This window comes from Schistocerca cancellata, chromosome 3 (assembly GCF_023864275.1).
Source record: "Schistocerca cancellata isolate TAMUIC-IGC-003103 chromosome 3, iqSchCanc2.1, whole genome shotgun sequence".
Classification (NCBI taxonomy): Eukaryota; Metazoa; Arthropoda; class Insecta; order Orthoptera; family Acrididae; genus Schistocerca; species Schistocerca cancellata.
The window spans coordinates 156,757,796-156,784,599 of record NC_064628.1 but is presented as its reverse complement, the minus strand read 5'-3'; the positions used below and the strand labels follow the sequence as shown (position 1 = coordinate 156,784,599).

Below are 26,804 nucleotides of genomic sequence, written 5' to 3'. Positions count from 1 at the left end.
TGTCAAAGATGTTTTAGTTAGGCACAGAATTCAGGTAAAAAAGATTAAATGATATATCCCTGGAAGTCTGTTTTTATTATTATTATTATTTTTTATTTGTCATGGTTGCCCCTGCCTCGGGGAATAAGCGCTCGTTGGGCACGCTGCGCCAATGGGAAGATAAACTTTTGCAAGTTTCGGGAAAAGTGGCTTCTTATCCTCCCAGATATCAGTAGAGTCTCTGTTTATTAGTGTAACAGGAAACGATAGGTACACGTAAACCACAGATTCAGTAATGTTTTCATCAGATGTTGGCTTATTTCTTATGTTTTATGTGCCAACTGATTGTGGTATTTTCAGATGTCGAAATCTGAACCTTCTTTAATCTCTGAAGCCTTTTTTTATGAGACGGATGCGTTGGTCTTGATTGTAGGTACGTTACAGTCCCGTACGTATTTGTGCAAATAACTAATTACCTTTGACTGAGCGACAGCATCTCTGAAGTCCATAACTGGAAGCTTGGGTCAAGAGATGTTGAAATTGCCAGAATGGTGGAATGTTCTAAGCTCTCAATCCTTCTTGCCAGTTGTTCCTTTATTTCGTTTATAAATTGAACAATCATGTTATATCTAGGCTTCATGTTTTCGACTGTATCAGGAACGCGACTAGCGTGATCGCTTCGCTTTCTAAGTGTGTCCTGAAATTTTTTGTTAGTTTTTCAAACTGTCTTAGCGATTTCGTCATTTCCTGGACACAATCTAACTCAGATTTAGCCCCCTAAAAGTATCGCTGTGACAACGGACACAAATTCTACAAATCGTTCTAACATATACAAGCACGAAATTCCGTCGGGTGTGAACGTATATATTTTTTGCTTTTTAATTTGGTCTTGTTTCCGTCCTCTTTCTACCTGTCTCTTCCGTAAACCGTTACTTGCATTGAAGCTCCCTTTAATATATTTGACAATATCTCGGACTTTACTTAACAGTTCACTGCAGTGTTCCGCATCATCAGTGAACTTAGTTACCACTAAGTTAATCATATGGACAAAACAAGGAATAGCCTGTTTTTGCCACACACGTCGCGGTTGACCTTCATTATAGTGCTGGAATTACCTTCGCTGGTTGCTGAAACTTTTTCAATTGATATGTTCCATTCGGAGAAAATATTTGTAAGTTTTTCTGTGAATGGTTGCAACGGCTCTAAGCACTATGGGACTTAACATCTGAGGTCATCAGTCCTCTAGACTTAGAACTACTTAAACCTAACTAACCTAAGGACATCACACACACCCATGCCCGAGACAGGATTCGAACCTGCGACCGTAGCAGCAGCGCGGTTCCGGAGTGAAGCACCTAGAGCCACTCGGCCACAGCGGCCGGCTTCTGTGATGTACGCTATGTGTAGTGTTCAGTCAGCTTAAAAACACCCAACGTTAAGGTTAATAGTAATGCCCAGAAATGTATGTACGCTTTAAAAATATCGCTCATTGCCACATACTTTATCGTCAATACTGGTTTTTTATTGATTCTCGACTTGGCACCACGTACAGTGGACATTGGGACTACTTAAAGTAAATCATTATATTGTAAGCTTCATATTTTACTTATCTACTTATTCAAAAATACAAAAATCACGAGGACAGCAATAAATGTAGCACTTCACGAATTAAGAGACTCGACGAGTCGAAGGCTGCGCATCCCAATACGGAATGAATGAGCCACTGTAGAACAGTGTATGTATTTTTGGACTTTTTTCATCGATACATCGGCGATGTATCGTCATTAAGCATATCAATGCTAACACCGAGGTTTTCAAAACGTCGATCTGTCGTTTTCATCTCTACCAATGTGAATTTGTTGGCTCCAACAGCTGAAGAAGAGCCTTGCTATGTGGCAAATAACAGAATTCAGGACTTGGACCTAACAGTTAAAGAAGGTACTGGGTGTGTGTCAAATAACTGTAAAGAAATTTTCTTCAAAATAAATATCAGTCCTGTCCCTCTGTTGGCGCCCTGGTCTGTGGCACCGAGCACTATAATCTGGCTTAGTGCTTGGGGAAAATCTGAAATCTTGAAGAAATATATACGTGCTTAAATGCGAAATGTGTCGCATATCGTTGAAAAATATTTCATTAGCATTATTTCATAAGATTTGTTCCACGTTCGAAGAGACTTCACCATGGATAGCCACCATTAGAGGAGAGAAAGAGACGGGAGGACGTAAGGAGTATGGGAGGAACGGACTTTGTGGTGCTTTCTGGAATTCTTCGCTGTTTTACACAACGTGGCTTGAGGAAACAGTTTATATTATCTTTTTAAAATAGTTGAGGTACGTAACTGAAAGCATCAAATATAAAACTGTTCCATGAACAGCCATGCTTCTGTTTCCTTAGTGACAGATTTAAAGTATTTTTTTTTTGTAAGTAATTTTGTAGGCAAGTAGTTGTATATTTTCATAAAAACGAGGGAAAAAACCGCCTTCAGTCATACACCGTGATATTATTTGAAAATCTAAAACAACTGCAGGAGCCTTGCGCAAGTATTCCATCACAATTTGTACACAGTAAGACTATTTCGTTGCTTTTGTTACAGGTACAGATATTGGAAACCAGCCATTGGCAACTTATCGTGCCTGCTGTGTGATATATTCGTTGATCATAATGAAATTTGTTAGTAATTTACCAGAATCGCAGTTCAGGTACTGGATATACGGAAAACCGCATTGACGCAGCGCGCTGATCGAAAAAGGGACTAAGTCAAAATCTTGCATTTTTTGGCTGAAATCAAAGTCTTGTCGGACCGTCAAATTTTAACAATCTACTCATAAACGGCAGGGATTCTCGCAGTAAATCTGTTGCTGTGCGGACTCCGCTATGCCTTCCTCAGAGTGTTTCTTTTGACAGACTGTACGCTCTCAAGGAGGCACTTGGCTTCGCTTTACTATAATTATCAGCGGCGCTTGTTACTTGTATTTCGGTGGGTCCTGTTTACATTCTCCTAAGGCCTCTTCATATTTTAACGCCCGCCACTTAACGAGCCTGGAGCAGGAGGGGATGCATCGCAGGCCACTGCCGTGGGCCGCTCGGCTACGCCAGGCGCGCATCGGAGAACACTGAGCGATACGGTGTTGTATGTCCGAAGGAACTTTGCATCGCAGTTCGGAATAACGCAGGCATTGCAATATTGTACAGGGTGTTTCAAAAATGACCGGTATATCTGAAACGGCAATAAAAACTAAACGAGCAGCGATAGAAATACACCGTTTGTTGCAATATGCTTGGGACAACAGTACATTTTCAGGCAGACAAACTTTCGAAATTACAGTAGTTACAATTTTCAACAACAGATGGCGCTGCGGTCTGGGAAACTCTATAGTACGATATTTTCCACATATCCACCATGCGTATCAATAATATGGCGTAGTCTCTGAATGAAATTACCCGAAACCTTTGACAACGTGTCTGGCGGAATGGCTTCACATGCAGATGAGATGTACTGCTTCAGCTGTTCAATTGTTTCTGGATTCTGGCGGTACACCTGGTCTTTCAAGTGTCCCCACAGAAAGAAGTCACAGGGGTTCATGTCTGGCGAATAGGGAGGCCAATCCACGCCGCCTCCTGTATGTTTCGGATAGCCCAAAGCAATCACACGATCATCGAAATATTCATTCAGGAAATTAAAGACGTCGGCCGTGCGATGTGGCCGGGCACCATCTTGCATAAACCACGAGGTGTTCGCAGTGTCGTCTAAGGCAGTTTGTACCGCCACAAATTCACGAAGAATGTCCAGATAGCGTGATGCAGTAATCGTTTCGGATCTGCAAAATGGGCCAATGATTCCTTTGGAAGAAATGGCGGCCCAGACCAGTACTTTTTGAGGATGCAGGGACGATGGGACTGCAACATGGGGCTTTTTGGTTCCCCATATGCGCCAGTTCTGTTTATTGACGAAGCCGTCCAGGTAAAAATAAGCTTCGTCAGTAAACCAAATGCTGCCCACATGCATATCGCCGTCATCAATCCTGTGCACTATATCGTTAGCGAATGTCTCTCGTGCAGCAATGGTAGCGGCGCTGAGGGGTTGCCGCGTTTGAATTTTGTATGGATAGAGGTGTAAACTCTGGCACATGAGACGATACGTGGACGTTGGCGTCATTTGGACCGCAGCTGCAACACGGCGAACGGAAACCCGAGGCCGTTGTTGGATCACCTGCTGCACTAGCTGCGCGTTGCCCTCTGTGGTTGCCGTACGCAGTCGCCCTACCTTTCCAGCACGTTCATCCGTCACGTTCCCAGTCCGTTGAAATTTTTCAAACAGATCCTTTATTGTATCGCTTTTCGGACCTTTGGTTACATTAAACCTCCGTTGAAAACTTCGTCTTGTTGCAACAACACTGTGTTCTAGGCGGTGGAATTCCAACACCAGAAAAATCCTCTGTTCTAAGGAATAAACCATGTTGTCTACAGCACACTTGCACGTTGTGAACAGCACACGCTTACAGCAGAAAGACGACGTACAGAATGGCGCACCCACAGACTGCGTTGTCTTCTATATCTTTCAAATCACTTGTAGCGCCATCTGTTGTTGAAAATTGTAACTACTGTAATTTCGAAAGTTTGTCCGCCTGCAAATGTACTGTTGTCCCAAGCATATTGCAACAAACGGTGTATTTCTATCGCTGCTCGTTTAGTTTTTATTGCCGTTTCAAATATACCGGTCATTTTTGAAACACCCTGTATTTACCCCCCGACACCAGGCAAGCAACTTTCGAGTAAAATATCTCCCCTGTATAAGAAAATATATGATGGATGTACGAGTACAGGCTGTGGACACGTGGTTGTCGACATATGGAAGTTTGTGGCTGCCCGTTAGTAGTGCACGAATAGCCAAATGGTAAGGCGACCGCTCCCGATATGCGGGAAATCCGGGTTCGAGTTTCGGTCCGGCACAAATTTTCATTGTCTTCATTCCATTATACAGATGATGGTAGTCCATAGTCGCAGTAGCGAATACATTTCATGTGTAACACTGAGGTAGCCAGAAGGCGTGGTGTGTTTGAGAGACACAGAGAGAATGGGACAAACAGGGGCAATTCTTGAAGCAGCTTCCGATTGCACCGTGCGTGAAGCTGCACATACGTAATGTTGTCTACTGTGAACCTATACGTAACCGAGGTCATTAGGTGTCTTGAAGGCCTCAATAAAAGATCTTTACGACGCTATGCTTTATTTCATAAAGCGTTAGAATGACCAGAACAGTAGTAAATTCCGGCGGATGTGTAATTTGCGATCGGTGATACTTTCTCTGTGGGTGAAAAAGAAACACCTGAAACATTCGTCGAGTAATTTGTGCAGATTATGGAGGGAACTTTACGTGTGGCCGTCCGTGAGACAATAATGCCCCATGTTGTTGGAGGGATCAAGTGATAGGATCACATAATCAAGGCATTATTAAAACATTTTCCAAATTTTTTCCTAACAGATTGTGCTAACCGACTGATTATACTAACACAAGATTTGCGCTAAGCTTTGCTTCTGACGATAATAGTCACAGGGAGAGGTTCCGGAACTCATGTTCTTGATGCGTTATTCAGTGATGGTACCCATTTCCTTGACCACATTTTTGCAGTTGGTGTGACATGTGGATTTCGTACGTGAACATCTATCGAATGAGCTCATCCCACTTAACAATGAGAGCCTCTGGAAAGAGATTAGATGTTCTCTTTTAAGAAGGTTGTTGTTAGTGGCTTCTGTGGACAGGTGCGGTGTAATGCTAGATCAGTAACTGCAGTGAGGCTACAACAAGAAGTTCAGCAATGTACAACGAAACGTTAAAAAGGTACGAATAATAACTCAAGAACTGTCGTGCTAAAGGGACTGAGTAACAAAAGGTACTTTCTATCTTATTCAGAATAAAATTTATACAAATAACGTGGACATAAATATGAACTAACTCCACATTACACTTACTCATGGACTTAAGGAACGGAAGTTATCTCTTGGAGTGATCCAAAAATAGCAAATAAACCCTGACTTTCCTAAATAAATTTGCACTGAAATGCTAAACTAAGTTATCTGAGTTATCCAAGGCTGTTGAGATTCCACAAACTAGCTGCTTCTCGTCTGAACAACTTGAAATGGTTGCTTATTGCGAGCTGTTGCTGTGATGTTCATTACATCATCAGGAACAAAAAGCTTCCCCATCTTTATTCTTACTTCAATAACTGACCTCTTTTAGAGCTACCAGTTTTTCTATTACTTCCCTTTCCTGAATTATCCGTATTGTTTTCACTGTCCATTGTCTTTCCAACGAAACCACGCAAAAGACAGGCTACCTGACGGGAGGAGGAAGCGGAAGTGTATAATTTCTATGTACAGTATATCCAAGTCGTGTAATACATTCGGTACTTACTCCATTTAGCATTAACAGTTCATATGACTTACCCTCATGTCATCTAATGACCATCGAAGCACCTACATCGGTCATCATTGGAGACAGTCCTTTTAGTATGTAAAGGCATTGTTCACATACCACTCAACGAAGCATAAAACACAAAGTATGCAAAATTGACGTGTAACTCCTTCAGTATGATAACCATTGAATTAATAAAAAAGGACGCGGCAGTTGATTTCTGGCGTGGCAGGAAAAAGACCATTTCTAACTTTACTGCACTGCCACAAAAATTCTAGAACTCTTGAGAAATTTCAAATGGGAGCTCTTTAACCATGGGCCCAAAGGACTCCTACATACATCACGGCTAAAGTAGTTCGCGACAGAGTCCTTTGACAAGTGTATACGGTAGCTGGCCCATTTCTAGTGTCAGAAGCGTAGCACACCGCCTGTTTTAATGCTGAATCTGTTTTAATGTGATATCTGTCTAGTGAGATAAAGAAACAGACAACTAGTTCTGTTAACTCGTTATATTTTAGTTCAGATATTAAGCAGCAACAATAATGTAGTAAGAAAGTCTGTAACGAAAATAATCAAACGTAAGTTACTTTCGGAATTTCTCTCGTATGTAAGTGGCTAGTAGTCGTAAGAAACAGCTGACGAGTAGAACATGTCAAGTGGTCATAATCTGATTACGCAGAAACTTCACTCATTGAAAGAGGGGTCAAAATAAGAGAATGCGTGTCTCGGCATATGCGTGTATACTCGACCGTTTCAGGAAAAACGACGGTCAAAGTTTTCAGGGTACATTCCAGCCACTTAATGTGCCTTTTACCACACGATATCCTAAAATAATGACGTGGTGGCACAGTGGTTAGTGTCGCGGCTTTTCAATTTTGCGCCTTGTTTTCGGAACCCGATTGTTACCTTTTTTGCTTTTCATTTATATACCCATGTCTGTAGAACATTACTACACGAATGTTTTCCAGTGTATATTGATATAACGTAGTCCTTGTTCATCTATTGATTTTGTGTCAGACGAATGGATTAAAAAAAAGGAAAAAAGAATGAGAAAAGCATTTGAAATTGTTATAGGTGAATTTCCAGCAGTCTTTCTTGATTCATAATCAATTGCAAGCGCCAGTTTTCATAAAAGTGATCCGTTTGCATGGTTAGCCCCAAAATCATTGCCATTGTGCGAAATCTTCAGCAATGTTAATGAAGCTTCTTTTCCGAGAGAGAGACATACGAAGAAATGCCACTGTGGCAAACCTGTCTTTACGCAATGCTCGTGGTGTCCGGAATATCTGTGTTTCGAATGTTTCTACGATCGGTATCATCCAAGGCAATGCACCAAATCTTCTTGAAAAATAAGCAAGTGAATAAGATACAAGAATTAACAGAAGAACTGATATGACAATGTAATATCAGAATATGAGAATTTAGAAAGATTGAAACTCCTTAATATACAATACACACATACGTAATGCAATAAATGTATAATACTTATCGTTCAATCCAGTTGCAATTTTTCATTTGATATAACGCCCTTGTATCCCTCAATTTGATAAGAAACATTCGTGTAATAACCTTCTACGAACATGGGTAGTTGATTGAAAACAATAAATATAAAATAAATAAAAGCAATAATCGGGTTTCGAACATGAAGTGCAAACTCAAGAAACCGTGACGCTAACCACTGATTTTATCGCGCGGTAAAAGGCACATAATGTACCTCGAAAATAACTCGAAAAGTGTGACCGAGTGTCTACGGATAAGCCGAGACACGCATTCGCTTAGTTTGACTCCTCTTCCACTGAGCGAAGTTCCTGGGAAATCGCGTAATGGCGCTTGCCGTGTTCTCTTAAGTGACAATTCGTACCGAGACAGTGATTTTCTTACGGGAGTTTGAAAAATACGAATAGGAACACAGAGTTTAGCAGTAGTCAATGTTTGCCACATGGGATCTAAGCAAACATAACGTGCACATTCCAGCGAGCGCCACGAGAAACTGTTCGAGGAAAAAGAAATGAGAAGCATAATTCGCGAAGCCTTGTGGCCGTCGGCGGGAGCACTGTAATGGCCATCTCTTTAAGAAGTATAGCGCGTGCTCCTAATTTGGCAATAATGAACTCTGGCGTCTCTGCTTTGTTTTTCCCTTGTAGAAGTCAAGCACATATCTCAAGTCGACAGACGTACGTGCGAATGTTTTGCTTGCTTTTGCTCTAACGAGAAGCAAATGAGTCACAGGGGCCACGGTTCTTCTGAATACTCGTGCAGACTTTATACTCTGGATTGGACGGGACCGATGTGATTGATATAGATATCTGCTGTCCCGTTAATTAATGAGAGGAGGACTGGTTTGATGTCCCCCACTAATAAATTATCATCCAGAAACAAAATGATCACAGTCAGCACACAGCCCATTTTGCAGTAACGCTACAAATACCTACACTTCCTCAAACATAAAAATTAGAAGCCTAACACGCAGTCTGTTTTGGTGCTGAACAGATGTGAAATCTGTCGAAAGGCAGGAATAAAATAGGTAACTGGTCCTGTTAATTGATTCCGTTTCAGTTCAAATATTAAAAGGCAACACTATTGTAATTTTTACTTCCTAGAGCTCTTTCTGCCTGTTTTACTCAAGATTTTTAACAGGAGAATGGGCAACTATTGTTTACTCTTTTCGATATCAGGAATAATGATGAGGTGGAAAATAAATGAACTTGCATAAAACAAAAGTGTTAAGGTTTGAACTTGCGTTGTATTGGGAACGAAAATGGTCACTGAATCGTAGTAGAAAGTTATCCTGGAGGAAATACTTGCTTTCTGACGCTTTGAAAGTTGTCGGCGAATCTGGGTCAAGATAATGATAACAGTCGATCCACGCCTTCAGTGAAACAGTCGCAATGTCGTCTTCTGTTACTTTGGTGCTCTGGGCGAGTAAGGTTTTCATCTTTAGCACCCTCCCTCCAGTCACTCAACCGTACAACTCAGTCTCCAACAAAATAATTGTAAACCAGAATATTATCTTATTCAGATGGAAAGTAAAACAATACCCAGTATATAAAATCTACCGATGGAGCAATCAGGTTTTAGGCTTAAAAGAAATTGCTATGATCAAGTCCTTGCCCTCACAGCTTTAATCGAGAAGCGCCACCAGGATAAGAAGAAAACGGACGTTGTCCTTACGGATATTTAACATCAGCATATGATATAGTATTGAGGAACGGCCTACTTATTAAACTGATAGAAAAAGCTCAATACATCCAGATTTATAAATTGATGGCCAATATAACTGACCAATTTAACTAAAGGAAAAATTAGAGCAACATTTATCGGCAAGACCAGCACATACATAGCGCTCAACAGTGGACTCCCGCACGGGTCGGTACTGGCCCCGCTATTATTTAACTTGTACACTACGGATGTTCCAGGTTCAACGTCCCGTAAGCTTGTATACTCGCATGATATGATAATAGCTTATCAAAGTAAATCTTTCGAAAAAATAGGGCAGAAACTGAACGAATATATAAACCTGCTGCACCTATATTACACTAAATGCCATCTACAGTCCAATCTAGGCAAGACAATCTCAATAATACAGAAGCAAAAGAAATTTGAAAATCTGCAGGAATAACCAGATCATTAAGCACGAAGGTAACTCTCGGTATCTTGGAGTAAGGCTTGACTGTACTCTAACGTACAGAGTCATACAGAGGACACAAAACGAAAACTCAAATCTAGATATACAATCCGTCCCAAACTCAATCGAACGACCTGGGGGTGTGATGTAAATACCTTTGCTAACTTCAACTATGACACTGGTACATAGCGTGGCCGAATATTGTGCGCCTGTATGAGCCAGAAGTGCAAACGCGTCAAAAATCGATACCCAAATACGAGATGCAACGAGAGTGATATCTGGAGCGCTTAGACCTACAACTACTGATTGGCTACCCATATAGCACCATCTTAAACCCGAGGAAATCAGTTAATATTCAGAGAAGCAACGGAGATAGTGACAACATGGGACCTCTCGAACGACCCTGAGTGCGAGTTTGGACTCAGCCAGTCGATGGACCACCTGACCCAGTGCACTTTGTGTGACTTCAGTGGTGAAGCTGAGAACATGCATAAACTCATGGACAATGCCGTTGATTGACTTAAAAAATAAGTCGTATTGTGTAAAATTTTGTATTATGTAATACTTAATGTGTGTTATTTTATGGTGTAGTCTCTTTTTTTATATGTGCCCTGCAAATCACTGAACGAATAAATAAATACAACAATTACCAACAATTTACGATAATATATTTTGAAAACAATAACAGCTGAATAATTGCAAACTCTCAGTCAGAATTGTGAAAAGCCAAGAAACAATAATAATATGAAAATTGACAGGCCCTACACTACCATCTGAAAGTACAATGATTGCATTCCCGCTAGTCTAATTTTTATTTTGGTGTCAACTCCAAGGCCAACTGTTTTGACGTGAAATCATAACCTTAAATTTGGCAGCGAATGAATTAGAGATATCTCCGAGGTTCTTTGGCTGTATCAGAGGCCGTATCCTTAAACAACATGACCCGTGAGGGTTTTTTGACTCTAGGGAAGGAAATTACTGACATCCAATGGCTCTGAATCCATAGTTTTGATACGAGACACCGACGCTCTAACTATACAGTCCCCAGATTCAACAATAATAATAGCAATAGCCATGTAATTACTAATTAAGCTGACAGGAATGTGTTGCAAATTTATAGTAACGGAACTGATTTTTAGATAGAAATAAACTAATGGTTAAGGACGAGAAACAATGAAAATTACCTTTAGTAAGTAAATAGTCTTCTAAATATCCATCTTTTTTTAGATGATCTGTCGAAAGAACAAGCGAGTGGGGCCGCACGTGACAGATACATGAATGTTCACAGGACTAATGCTCGCGTATTATACGACTCAGGAGCAGGCAGACATAAATGTAAGTTTGTTGCACTCGCTCCCAAGCCCCGTTCCAGCCTCAAAAGCTGCTTCCTCGGATACTGCCTAGTTCGTCGATTGTGCGCGCAGGACAAGCCGCGGTAGTACACAAGTTCATCCGTAAACCAGAAACTTTTATTTAGAAACTGCGCAATAAAAATACTTTCCTTTGCATTTAACTGTGAATTTGAGTACAAGATGAGGAATTATGATTCTCTCCAGTAAAAGAGCTAAATGTAGATGCCAGGGATGCAACTTCGCTGTGGCTATGAGCACTGAAAATAAACGCTAAAAAGGTAGCTAACGAGTATTTTAGAAATGGATCTTTGAATTCTTCTCTCATTAAAGTGTTGGCACCGACACAGCTGTTAGTCGATGTCCTCAGGGACAATCGCAATAAGTCAATTCTCGTGGATTCTTTTTCTTCCGTAAATAAATCTACTGGAAAGCAGTCGTTGATGACTTCGATGTCGACATCTCCTTTTACTTTCATCACTCTTAGCTTCTTACCAGAGTCGCCACATGTAGGATGGATAGCTCTGTGTGAGCAGACCATTTCGATCAGTAACAGTTTATACAGTTTAAAGAATGTGCAAAAACAAAATTTCATAATCAGAATTTAGTAACGATCGTTAATCATAGTTAAAGAGTATTTTCAACTCTGTGTTCATCTATGTGATCTACATTCATAGAAGTACATACGAACTGATGATGATGTTTGGTTGGTGGGGCGCTCAACTGCGTGATCATCAGCGCCCATACAAAGTCCCAATTTTTACACAGTGCAATTTTTAACTCAATCCAATCTGGCAACTGTCACGAATGATGATGATGATGAAATGACAACACAAACTTCTAGTCCCTACATACGAAATGTACTTCCCTCTTTCTTAAGTACATATTCTGATTTACATTGAGGTTTCATTTTTTCTGTTTTTTATGCATGACGAACTTGAAAAAATTTATTTTTCCGTTCGTATTTCGCTAAACAGCAAGGAAAATAACTGATTTCGTCTTCGACAAAACAAAACTTTTCTGTATTTCAGTATCTCCCATTTTTGCTCGGTGCGGGTCTGCCACCATCAGTTTATATACAGAGTGTCCCATTTATCTTGACCACCCTAAATAACTGTTTGTCCAGATGCAAATTACAAAATGTTTCAAGCAAATATTCTTTAACCGTCAGGTGGGCATCAATTAGCATGATTGCCTTCGTTGTAGCTTTATTTTTTACAAAGATGTGAAGAGCGGTATGACTTTTTTAAATGGGACCCTGTATCTTTTATTCGGTAATTCATTTCCTCTTTCCTCACACCGTGTATATATATAAACTGATTATGGCAGACCCGCACCTACTAGAAAGCATTATTAGTGACAGAGTACACATCGTTCATACTTCAAAGTATAAATAGCAAAATGAGCAACCAGATGTTGTGCCAAAATATACAGGGTGTTACAAAAAGGTACGGCCAAACTTTCAGGAATCATTCCTCACACACAAATAAAGAAAAGATGTTATGTGGACATGTGTCCGGAAACGCTTAATTTCCATGTTAGAGCTCATTTTAGTTTCGTCAGTATGTACTGTACTTCCTCGATTCACCGCCAGTTGGCCCAATTGAAGGAAGGTAATGTTGACTTCGGTGCTTGTGTTGACATGCGACTCATTTCTCTACAGTACTAGCATCAAGCACACCAGTATGTAGCATTAGTGTTCATCACGAGCCTGCATCTCGTGGTCGTGCGGTAGCGTTCTCGCTTCCCACGCCCGGGTTCCCGGGTTCGATTCCCGGCGGGGTCACGGATTTCCTCTGCTTCGTGATGGCTGGGTGTTGTGTGCTGTCCTTAGGTTTGTTAGGTTTAAGTAGTTCTAAGTTCTAGGGGACTGATGACCATAGATGTTAAGTCCCAGAGTGCTCAGAGCCATTTGAACCATTGTTCATCACGAACGTTGTTTTGCAGTGAGTGCAATGTTTACAAATGCGGAGTTGGCAGATGCCCATTTGATGTATGGATTAGCACGGCGCAATGGCGCGGTACGTTTGTATCGAGACAAATTTCCAGAACGAAGGTGTCCCGACAGGAAGACGTTCGAAGCAATTGATCGGCGTCTTAGGGAGCACGGAACATTCCAACCTATGACTCGCGACTGGGGAAGACCTAGAACGACGAGGACACCTGCAATGGACGAGGCAATTCTTCGTGCAGTTGACGATAACCCTAATGTCAGCGTCAGAGAAGTTACTGCTGTACAAGGTAACGTTGACCGCGTCACTGTATGGAGAGTGCTACGGGAGAACCAGTTGTTTCCGTACCATGTACAGCGTGTGCACGCACTATCAGCAGCTGATTGGCCTCCACAGGTACACTTCTGCGAATGGTTCATCCAACAATGTGTCAATCCTCATTTCAGTGCAAATGTTGTCTTTACGGATGAGGCTTCATTCCAACGTGATCAAATTGTAAATTTTCACAATCAACATGTGTAGGCTGACGAGAATCCGCACGCAATTGTGCAATCACGTCATCAACACAGATTTTCTGTGAACGTTTGGGCTGGCATTGTTGGTGATGTCTTGATTGTGCCCCATGTTCTTCCACCTACGCTCAATGGAGCACGTTATCACGATTTCATACGGGATACTCTACCTGTGCTGCTAGAACATGTACCTTTACAAGTACGACACAACATGTGGTTCAATGCACGATGGAGCTCCTGCACATTTCAGTCGAAGTGTTCGTACGCTTCTCAACAACAGATTCGGTAACCGATGGATTGGTAGAGGCGGACCAATTCCATGGCCTCCACGCTCTCCTGACCTCAACCCTCTTGACTTTCATTTATGGGGGCATTTGAAAGCTCTTGTCTACGCAACCCCGGTACCAAATGTAGAGACTCTTCGTGCTCGTATTGTGGACGGCTGTGATACAATACGCCATTCTCCAGGGCTGCATCAGCGCATCAGGGATTCCATGCGACGGAGGGTGGATGCATGTATCCTCGCTACCGGAGGACATTTTGAACATTTCCTGTAACAAAGTGTTTGAAGTCACGCTGGTACGTTCTGTTGCTGTGTGTTTCCATTCCATGATTAACGTGATTTGAAGAGAAGTAGTAAAATGAGCTCTAACATGGAAAGTAAGCGTTTCTGGACACATGTCCACATAACATATTTTCTTTCTTTGTGTGTGAGGAATGTTTCCTGAAAGTTTGGCCGTACCTTTTTGTTCCACCCTGTATATTGTGTGCCTGTGTTATGTAGAAACAGTCAGGTCCTAAGTTATCTGTTGAGATATACTATATGAAAGATGAGTACTCTGTCACTAATAATGCTTTCTAGAAGGACTTGCCTTTTGACGAGGGAAAACATGTGCATAAAAGTTGAATTACGTGCTTCTATCTATTAATTGAACTATTTCTTTCACACTGTTTACCATGTTTATTGCCTCACTACTACTGCCGCCAAATTGGTAGAATAACAGTATTAACTCTGTTTTGACAAGCGCCGTTGCTCAGGAGGGAAGATTAAAGGTCCAGTAAAACAGTGCATTCTTGTAGTTAAAGAAAAGCATTTCTAATACTTGGGAGTACAAACAAACAAATTAATTTCAACTTGGTTTCCTCGGTGTTCGTAGTGGTTTCCGCGTTGTCTGAACCATATCACTATGTGCTAAAAACAGCTACTGAACCTCCCCCTCCCCCCCCCCCCCCCTGTTATACTTTTTACTATGCATGCTAGATAAATAATTCGCGAAGAGCTTTTGAAAGTAAAAGTTCGTGCATCAGTATTTTGAAAGATGAGTTTTGGCGGTTTACATGTACGAGTATGTGAGGTGTGGGTAGAAAAGACGGGGAAAGTGGGGGGGGGGGGGGGGTGAAGAAGTGGGCTATCTTCCGTTTTAGTGTATGTGTCTATTTTTTTCGTATTTACTGACAGTTCCTTGTTACCGCTGCTTGTTATCTAATTACATTTCTGGTTTTCAGGAACCACGAAGAAAATTGTGGTAGCCGTAATGCTCAAATGTTGCTAACAATTTGGATGCGATAAAGAGCCTCCTGCATTAGCGATCAGAGAACTCGAAAAATATGGATTGTACTGTAAGATTTTGGATTTGGATTGAAACCGAATACGGGAGATTGGATAATAAGGGACAAATTTAAAGGGAAAACAGCTGCCTGTCTCTAGATTTTTTGATCTCGTAGGCCATTACTGTAGCTTTTAGTCAAAACTAATTTATGATGCCAACGAGCAGTCGAGGGGAGGTCCCGAGCACACACACACACGAAAAAACTCACAATTTTCTCCTATCTTATTTTATTGCTCGCTGCCAGAGGGCAAGTATGAAAGCGCGCCTTGTCCGGTTGTATCGCGCGCCACATTTATATAACGGCAGCGTTACTGGGGGAGATACGTAGCACGTTAATTATTTTTATTGGCTTGTGCCGTGCACCCACGTAACGAATCATAGTTTAAACGGTTTTTTCGCCGGCCGGAGTTTTTAAATAACGAAATTTGTCAGTTCGTCGGAGTTGCCCTAATACATGTAAAGGGAACTGCACCTGATCCCCTTTCGTCTTCTTCTTTGTATCTCATTTACCTCTTCCCAGATAGAATTTTATGAGGAGTCCTCTGTAATGATGAGACTCTTTTTGTTATCTATCGAATACTTAATTTTTCCTGGTCCTACTCTATGTTGCTGACTGTAAGTTTATGATATAGTTGAAAGAGGTATCTAGTCTGGCTCTTTCTTTCAGTTCGCCCTTGTAGTTTGAAACAACAAACACGGGCAATGAAAGAACCTAATGTATTGAAATAAAAAATGCCATTTTTTTAATTCTGCAAATGTTAGGAGGAAAAGTACTTTATGTGGATGTCATAAATTTGAAAGTGCGTCAACTTTATAGGAAAGACTATAGGACCTCGAAGGTCTATTAGAATGGCTGTTATGTGAAAGCAATTATGTAGCAAAGGTTTTCAGTATAGCGTAAATCAAGATGACATTATATTAACATAGAGCGCCTCGAATGATAGGAAAGTATGCTTCACATAATGAAAGAACAATACATCAATTTAAAAGGAGAAAAATAAAGGGGCATGACTTCTAATAAGGATAATCGCAGAAACTTGTTAGAAAAAAGGCTATAAAAAGGGTGATGCAGAGAAACGTGCCCCTAAAATTTAAATTTCAGCGACAGTAAAAAATATGAACTTTCCTTGGTCAGTCGAAAATACATACGTATTTGTGTGAACAGCCATAATGACAGAATTTTAGATCAGTCCAAATCAGTTGCCATAGAATACTGCTCAAAGATATTTGAGCACATAAAATATGGAGATTAAGGGCAAGGGGATTGAGGAAGGGAGTGTATGGAAAAAACTTCTGCCTACCATTCCAAAACGCATTCTGCCACATCAGCACCACTGCAATATGCGCTTACCGCCACAGGGTGATAAATGAAATAGAATTTAAGTAGGCTAATGCGATGTATGTCTTTCATTAGTCAGTATGTAAATTTATTGAAAAACTGTTTTATTGGCCAATTTTGAATACATAAGATATAAAGACGAGTGATAATAAGAAACATACAGTTATTTGGGCAGTTGGTTGCGGTAAGACCGCTGTCCAATGAAACAGATTAGTGAGTTAATCTAAGATCTTTGATATAAACCTTTGTGGGCAGTGTGTAAAGGTTTCCTTATTGTCACCACTTAACATCCGCGAGTTATAATATTGATCGAGTCCTTACTGTTCTATTGAATTTATGAATACAGAATTTTTCTCGATTTTATCAATGCAAATTTCAGTACTGGTATAAGCACAAATACAAAACGGTAACGGTCGACAAAACATCAGGTCAGTACTGCTAAGCTTACATTATGTAAGCTCTTCAATGACATGTCTGATGTCATGATGGAAGTATATACGGACGAAGACTATATGCACATGAGGCAATCACTTTCATTCTTGTAAGAATAATGAAGGTTTTGAGCTTCTAACGCTGAACAACGTGTGCGGTAAGTGATTCACGGTTTGTACCTTTCTTTTCGAGCCTCTATACGCAGGAAGCAAAGGTTACCTTAACAATTATAATTGTCTGTTGAACTGAAACCAGAAATTTTTAAAAAAAAGTAATTTGTATTACAAACTAGTTTCAGAAATAACGGATATAGTTTTTTTTATTTCCCAGCACTGGCTGTTCTTTTTCACTGAAAACGAACTCGACTAGCAGTTGATATTAAATTTTGATCTATGACTTTTAAGAGCCATGTTAAATTGTCCCCTTCTAATTTTAAAATAAAAAATCTAATTTCTATGTACTTCACGCTCTCAGCAATATGACCTCCCTTACCGATAAAAGTTTCTTTTCCTTTTTGTAGATGCTTAACTCTGTCTTTATACTTCGATGAAGATATTCAGCACGTGGAGTAAGTAGCCAGGCGGTTACCCATCCAAGCAGTGACCACGCCCGGCATCGCTCAACTTCGGTGATCCGCTGATAACGGTATATTCAGTGAGACAAGGGCTTTAGAGACTTCGTATGTACTATCTGTACGTTGCTGCTTCTGATATCGGATAGAAACTTGAGTCTTACCCTTCTCAGCATAGTGTCTCTCGTGCCGTAGTTTTCACGCCATCGAAATACTCAACTTTAACGTTTAGTTTGGGCGTTCCATCATCTTTTCCACCTGTACTCTTTCTTGCTACTTGTCATCATTAACAAATGTAATGAAATTAACAGCAAGTCGCCACGACTGGCCGCGAAGGTATTTTCCACAGTGAATTTTCACGGTTTCCCAACTATGTAAAAACGCGCACTACTTTGAACCGGAACGCGACTATACCTTGTCACGTGACCGACTTGGTTCCCACTACTTGCTTTTTCGAGTGATGTGACAACTTGGAGTAATCTTGTGACAATCAGGTTGCTGGTTAATGACAAAATTGTTCTTACAGACCGAAGCGACGGTTGTTCCTTCTATCCATTTAGAGTTTGCGAGAAACCCTCACTGAAAAGACAGGCAAGATGTAAATTATTCCCTAACTGCAATAATTCAACGTCATCAGTTGTTTTCAGACTGGAGGACAAATTGTTATCTAACTGTGCGAAGTAGTTTTTGAAATTTAAATACAAAAAAAGACTAAATCCATTTACTATAAGGAAATACATCAAATCTTGCGAGATTTCTGTTACGTATTTTTTACCCTCAGTTGTTCGTAGGGATGTTACACTTATTTTCTGCCTCAGTTCATTTGTTGTCAACAGTGAACGTCTGTGTAAATATAACGACATAGATAACATGTACAATTAATTACTACTTCTAGTCATATATTTTTATGATTTTAAGAGAGGTTCATCCCCTACTCCACCCCTCTCCCCCAAGCATACAGGTTTTCCCATACGCGGAATAGCTATTTCAAAATCAGTACAATTTTAGAACACATTTGCTACTAAAAAAATTTCAATCTCTGGAAACAGAAATCTAAAAATACGTAGAGACTCAGCGCTCGGGATCTGTTTAGGTGTCTAGCAGTCCATAGCTGCCAATACAACAGAAAATCGATAATGCGAGAAATAACAATAGACGTGGAATCACTGTCAGTACGATGGCTACTTTTTTCAAGGTCCGATCGATCGCGAAATCGAAACCACGGTGAAAAATCAGAAGTTTTTTGTTTGTAACATTTAACTACACCTACCTAGCTACTCCCCTACACAGTAGGCTCCCCGACTTAGACATTTGTTGTAGCATTGTACCAACATTCGAATACCATCGTCATAGTAGGTATTCCTCTGTGCTATGCGGCAATTCTCTCAGCTTTTCTGCAGCTCGTTGTATGTGCCAAAATACTGTCCTCGTAGCCAGCTGTTCTTGTAAGCAGAGAGCCGAAAATCAGGGGGAAGTCAGGGCTGTATGGTGCGTGACTCAGGGCTGTATGGTGCGTGACCGAACACTTCTCGTCGCAAACGTGATAGGAGCATCTTCGTTGTAGCTGCAGTGTCAGACCGAGCATTGTCATGAAGAACGACAATGTCTCATGACATTCCTCTTCGCTTATTCTGCATTCCCCTTCGTAGACGATTTTCTCTCCATTCGCTGAAACAAGATCATCAGTTGACACACGACTGATGCGATCTTTGTCTTGACCGACAATTTTACGAAACCATTGTTAAGAATCTGATCGGAGCCAAGCATTCGTGACAAGCAAAATCATAATAATTTGTGTCCTTAGATTTCTACCTAACCACACCCTCAAAAATTGCGACATATTCAGAAAAAACAGCAAAATATTGGTGTCGGACAAAACTGTAGACATGACTGCCCCTCATTCTACTAGCAACAATTTAAGCTGTACTCTTACATTTCTGCCTAACTAAACCCTCGGAAATCGAGACATGTTCGAAAAAAAAAATGGCCAAATACTTGCGACAAGGAGGAATCTAAATGTCATTGCAGGTTGTAAATTTGCGACATATTCCGAACAAACAGAAAAGCAGAGGTGTCAAACAAGACTGTAAACATGATTGTCCCTCGTTTTACTCTTATCAGTTTAAGCTGTACCATTAGGTTCCTGTGAGTGAAGTTCCAAAATGTAAGGAACAAATTACTCAGAGAGCATACTCTATAAATAACATCGAATACTGCAGAACATACTCCTGTTACACAAAATAAGGAAGTCCCAAAACGGGCTACAAACGCTAAGATGAAAAAAAAGTATTATTATGTATCTGGATGCGAACCTACGACCTTCAACTTTGCAACACCATGTCTTTTACCACATGACTGCAGGAAACAGGCACAGGCTCGTACTTTAAAACTGTTGATAGTAAGTTTTAGTATGAATTTTACAGAAAAGTTCCATTATCTGACACTGAGTTACAATAAATGGCAGCTAGAGTGATAAATATTTATTGTGTCTTTGTCTTACAACGTCGTACTGTCACAACACACAAGTTATAATGCAGAAACTGCCAAACTATGATGAACCCAATATGACGTCTGGAAGATAGCGAGCGAGGGACGACACGTGACTGCTTTCCGACTTCAGCGGAGTGCCAGACGCTCTTCGGATTTTTAATCAGTCGTAGTTGACACTCACTTTCTTTCCTTACCGCCTGCATCATGAATGCCTGAATGTCCTGCTTCAAAGCTCCTGCACTATAGCCACTCTTCGCTGTCACGCGTGACTGTTACGTTATGTGGGCGGCATGAAACCAGGCAGAACTAGTCAGCATGAAGAAATCGAATGACAGCATGCACTTCACTCATGACAGGAGACTCTATTATTCCAGGAATCTTCAATGCTTACCTCACGTTCATAACTGCATCGTGCAATGAGACGCTGTCGATGGGCATACTGAAGACACTGAGCAAAGCTTCACTGGATTTTCACTACGTGGCCGATTGGACCATTACGTCATACCGACTGCGTGACTTGCCTGGCGGAATTGTGCCGCACTTACAAGGGGCGCATATGTTCGTTCAAACGCTCTATGAGACCAGCGTTCTCTTAGAAGGAATCTCTGGTTATTCAGTGCTATTGTTGCTTACGAGAAGATAGTTTTGTCTAAAAGCTGTAGAGATGTGCTGGATACATTTCATGCTTGAAAGAGTTAATGACTAGTAGCAGTTATCCAACAGTTATCGACTGAAGACCCAATGGCCCGTAACTGAACGAATTAAGGCGGCCTGTTATATCGCCATAACAAAACATGTTGATATGAAGTGCAATGAATTTATTAATAAGATAAATGGTAAGCTTAAGCGTTGTTATGTGTGCAGATCTCTCTAATAACATATTCTTAAGAACTTTTTCAGTATATGTGTTGTTTCGGAGCTCGACTTTGAATGGATCGTTCACTTGGCCAGCCCTTTCACCCGAGTTAAACGCCCTGGACTGCCACCTGTATTCGACAGCTCGTGTGAATGAAACTACTCTCCATGAGACGCATTGTGGTAGCCTCTCAGACAATACGAATTCACCAGACATTTTTGAATTCCATGACGTGACGGTCGGAGGTCTGTATTCGGGCGAGAGGAGGTCATTTGAATATTTCGTCTGATACGTAACCAGAGTGTACCGCCTCGCTTTACAGACCTAGAGTACAGTTTGTAGGAACTCAAGGTCGAATAAATCTGTGATTTCCGTCGAGTTTTGGAACACCCTGGATAGAAAACTTATGATGTAGGTATGGAAAGGTAGCTCACTTGGCAGGTAAAATTACTGAAGTCGAGAGTACCACGCAGTCTCTGTCACTCTGTGTGATGAACGTAATGACTTGATGGTTCAGCCATAGATGGTATGCCGAATGATGAACTACATTGTACAATATCCAGTGAGAATTCAAGATTACAGCTGGAGGATTTGTACTTGTTGCCTCGATATGTCGGCTAACAAACCAGCAGTTATCCTGACGACTCGTAAAATTCACCTGAAGATGGCTGCTTGATTGTCAGGCAGAACAATATCATCGACATCTAGACGCAATTTAAACAATAAAATAAAAAATAAAAAATGACTGAATTCTCATTACGGCTACAAACTTTCAGCATAAACATAGTGGAATAGATTCGGAACACGTAATACATTAAAAAGTCTTAGAATGCCAGTAATGATAGCTGAAAGTTATTATTAACGAAAATAAATTTCTGATACGAGCAGGCGATCAAAATCCTCTTTACAAATAACCCCCGTTTTAGCGATTTGTGCGTAATGATGCATAAAAATAATGAGAAGTCGGAGATACTTACTCAACTGCTCGAGTGTGTCAAACGAGCCGGTTTTCTCTCTTCCCCTTTTTTGTGGCGGATTGAGAAAGCTCATACTTATTTACACTCAGCTGAAAAAAATCATACCTCCTAATATCGTCTCGGACTTCCTTTTGCCCCGCATAGAGCAGCAACTCGACGTGACATGAACTTAACAAGTCGTTGGAAGTCCTCTGCAGATATGTCGGGCCATGATACCTCTACAGCTGTCCTTAACTGTGAAAGTGTTGCCGGTGCAGCATGCTGTGCACGAAATGTCCTCTCGTTCCACAAAAACACAAACCACGCTATTATGAGTCCATTACCAGCTTGCATAGTGCCTTGATAACAACTTCGGTTCATGGCTTTGTGGGGTCTGTGCCACACCCGAACCCTACCATCAGCTCTTAACAACTGAAATCGAGACTCAGCTCACCAGACCACGGATGTCCAGTCGTCTTGGCTCCAACGGACATGGTCACGCGTCCATGAGAGATGTCGTGCTGTTAGCAAGGCACTCGCGTCGGTCGTTTGCTGTCTTAGCCCGTTAACGCCAAACTTCAGGTCACTGTCGTAACAGATAAGTTCGTCGTACGCCCAAAAGTAATTACTGCGGTTGTTTCATGCAGCGTTGCTTGTCTGCTAGCACTAACAACCCTATGCAAACGATGCTGCTCTCGGTCGTTAAGTGAAGGTCATCGGCCACTGCATTGTCCGTGGTGAGAGGTAATGCCTGAAGTGTCGTATTCTCGGTACACTCCTGATACTGTGAATTTCGGAATATTGCATTCCCTAATTGTTTCCGACACGGAATGTTCCATGCGTCTAGGTTCAACTACCATTCGCGTTCAAAGTCTGTTAATTCCTGTCGTGTAACCATAATCATGTAGGAAAGCTTTTCATATGAATCATATGAGTACAAATGACATCTCCGTCCATTCACTGCCCTTTTGCACCTTGTCTATGCGATAATGTCGCCAGCTGTATATGTGCTTAAAGCATCCCTCGACTTTCGTCACCTCCGCGTATATTAAAATTGTTACTTGAGAAAGCAGTGTGAAGACGGAGTAGAGAAAGTTTGCAAAATTATTTCGCCTTTTACACCAATCCGTCAGAGACTTCGCCGAATACAACTGTTCAGATTCTGAAGTTCTCCCTGCGTATGCGCCGGGGGAGGCAAGTGGTGTTGACGGTGACAGGCAGTTAGGGTCGCGTATGTCGTCGGGGTTACTTAATTAGACTGGTGTCGTCTAAATTTAGGCGCGAGTGACCGCGGCTGTGCGCGCCGCTTGTTTTTCCTCAGCTGCGGCCAGATAAGGCGTGGCAGCGCCGTCCCGCCGCCGACAATGGCCAGCCGACCCGGCTGCACAGTGTCTGCGTCTGGCCGCCACCTGCCCGCCTCCCGCTGTCGATGCGCCTCTGGCATCTGGCTCTCCCTCTCCCCATCCCCTGCGCCCGTCGACGGCGCTTCTTAAAACAAGCCAATACCGTAGCCCAGTCACTGTGTCATTCCAAGCCTTTCGCAAGCGATGTTCCTGTTCACGATATCTGTTATAGCAGTTGCAGTTCCAACGAGGCTCTTAAGGGGTCATGCCCCATTCCCCTCCTCCCCCCCCCCCCACGCCCACCCGTCCCAAGAACATTTTACCGGAAGTGTATGTTTTGAAAATGTTCAGCTAACTTTCGGAGAATATAGTTCCATGGCACGAATGAAAATGGCAAGGAATTCTAGAAAAATATGTGTTTAACGCAGGACACTTTCAAATTACTTGCCAGACGACTTGATCGCTTGATGGGCTGGCAGTCACGAAAATACGGCTCACCACAGGATGACCATTCCCGTTGCCACGGTTCTTAAGTTCACTGGTAGCGCCAGCTAACCACAGTAAGTTGAGTAAGGAAGAACAGAAAGGGAATGACCGTCTATTACAGTAAATAAATAAATAAATAACATAGACTACTTTTCCCGAATGTAAGCGAAAACGACAAACAAATAGCACCTCATCCCCGCCGCAACTCGACGTCGCTCGGCTGCATTGAATCTGAAAATAATTTAAAAAAAAAAATTCTCAGTGACTGGTGTCGACTTTTAGACAAAAAGAGACTCTAGGAAGCAAATGCATGCATAAATATATTTGCAGTCAAAGTGGGACATGGCACGTGCAACCGTAGAACTATAACACTTCCTAGAACTTGGAGAGTTTTAAACATGGCTGCATGATCAGCGACCGTTTACAAATTAAAGTTAAAGCAATTACAGCCCTCGGTCGCAAAAATTGAGTCATTTGACCTGGTGTCGACACTTCTAAGAGTGCCTTTTTTTTAAATACTATGGTTGGAACTTAAATAGTGGCAACTATTTATTCACAACCGATACAAAAGAGTTGCCTGGTTGCACCTGTTACTGTCCTTCACAGTAGTCACGAGCGTTGTGTAGACCCCGTTGAAGAAACAGACGTGCATAAATGGGAAGATCCGGGCGTTCGAGGGAGACAGCTAGCACCGAATGTCCCCAAGGTAGACGAACTTGCTAGAAGGCTAAGGTCATACAGTAACTACAGATTTAAGTAGCTGATAAACATAGAAATAAACCAAAACAGAAATGTAAACAAAACCACTGCAATATGTACACAGGCAAAACCATCTCAGAGTCAATATGGGCAGAAGATCACCAGGATAGACACATCCCAAGGCATCACCGAATAGTCAGTTTGACAGTGAGGGGTAGGGTAGGGACTAAAAACTTTCCGTGTGCGCAGTTCGGATCGGTGCAGTAGATTTTTAAGACGTCGCAATAAAATTATAACAAGTATTACATATTAACGAATAATTTAATGAGCAATCTATTTAACACAACGGTTATGCAGAGCTGAAACGATTCAAATGGCTCTGAGCACTATGGGACTTAACATCTGAGGTCATCAGTCCCCTAGACTTAGAACTACTTAAACCTAACTAACCTTTGAACATCACACACATCCATGCCCGAGGCAGGATTCGAACCTGCGACCGTAGCAGCTGCGAGGTTCCGGACTGAAGCGCCTAGAACCACTCGGCCACAACGGCCGGCTTATGGAGAGTAGTATGATGCTCACGGGATAGATGAATCACAAGACTACCTCATGTAGCGTCAATTTACAATACGATGTTATTTGGCGGTCACTATACATTCTCGTTTAGTGCTGGTGTATTACCTTTTACGTATGTAGTGCCACCGTACCCTGTGTTGCCGCCCAACGACGCTTGCACACGGTTGGTAGACGTTTGGAGTTTCGTTGACCGCTGTATGCCCGATGAGCCAGTTACGTAATCGCTCTGCGCCATTTTTTTTTTTTCATTTCTTTTCCGATGCTGCCGTAGTCTCGTATTTGCTCGACATTGGAAGCGACCTTTCCCCTGACTTGCGTTTTCTATAATTCTGAACATATTTACGAGTCATATGAAACGACAGCTATCATTATTTTGTAATATCCAATTTAACATCGATTTTCACTTATATCCCGGCGAATATAGGTAGTGTGTCGTAACAAGCAAAGATTTACACTGATCAGCCAGAACATAATGACCACCGATCTACTATGGATATAAACCCGTCCAAACGATAGCAGCGTCACCTGGCGAGGAATGACTGCTCGTCAGACACACGCACGGTGCATCTGGTATCAGTGAGTGTGCTGTCCGTGTGTAGAATGGGGAAGGCACGCGATCTATCCGAGTATGACCGAGGACAGATTATAATGGCCCGGAGGCTCGGCATGAGCGTTTCGTAAACTGCAAAACTTGTCGGGTGGTGGAGGAGTGCTCTGGTGAGTGTCTTCAACATGGGAGAAGCTAAGGTGAAACCACCTCCAGACGTCGTGGGGTCCGGCGGCCACCCCTCAATACAGATTTCGGACGCCGTAGGTTGGGCATATTGATGAAACGGGACAAGCGGAGAACTGTGGAGAAACTAACACCAGACTTTAGTGCTAGCCAGAGTTCAGTGTGAACACACAGTTCGGTGAAAACTCCCAACGAAGGGCTTTCGCAGCCGACGGCCCATGCATGTCCCAATGATAGCACCACATCGGCATCTCCGACTGGAATGGGCACGTGACCATCGACACTGGACGTTGGTGCAGTAGCACAGCTTTGCATGGTCTGATGAATCCCGACGCCTTCTACGTCATGCCGATGGGAGGGCGCGAATCTGTCGTCATCCAGGGATACAGCTCCATGACACGTGTACTGCGGTACGGAATCAAGTTGGTGGCGACTCCATGATGCTCTGGGCAACATTCCCGTAGGCATCAGTGGGTCCAGTAGAGCTCGTCCAAGGCACCTTGACGGCCGAGGAGTCTCTTTCATTGGTTGTAGACCACGGACACCCCTTCATGACGATCATGTTTCCCGACAGCAGTGGCGTTTTTCAGCAAGATAATGCGCCATGTCACAAGGTCAGGGGTCTGATGGAGTGATTCGAGGAACACAGTGGGGAATTCCAATTGATGTGCTGGCTACCAAACTCGCCAGATCTGAACCCGATCGAACACATCCGGGATGTGATTGTACGTGGCGTCAGAGAACATAGTCCCCCACCCCGGAATTTTCGGGAATTAGGTGGCTTGCGTGTGCATATGTGGTGCCAACTCTCTCCAGCGACCTACCATGGCCTCATTGGTTCCATGACACGAAGCATCGCCGCGCTATCCGTGCCAAACTTA

At 42.1% G+C, this 26,804-nt stretch overlaps 1 protein-coding gene across 1 annotated transcript in view; it reads right to left on the bottom strand.

Moving 5' to 3' along the window:
• Positions 1-26,804, bottom strand: part of LOC126176175 (transcription factor Sox-10-like) — a 268,165-nt gene that overhangs the window by 177,962 nt on the left and 63,399 nt on the right. The window lies entirely within an intron of this gene.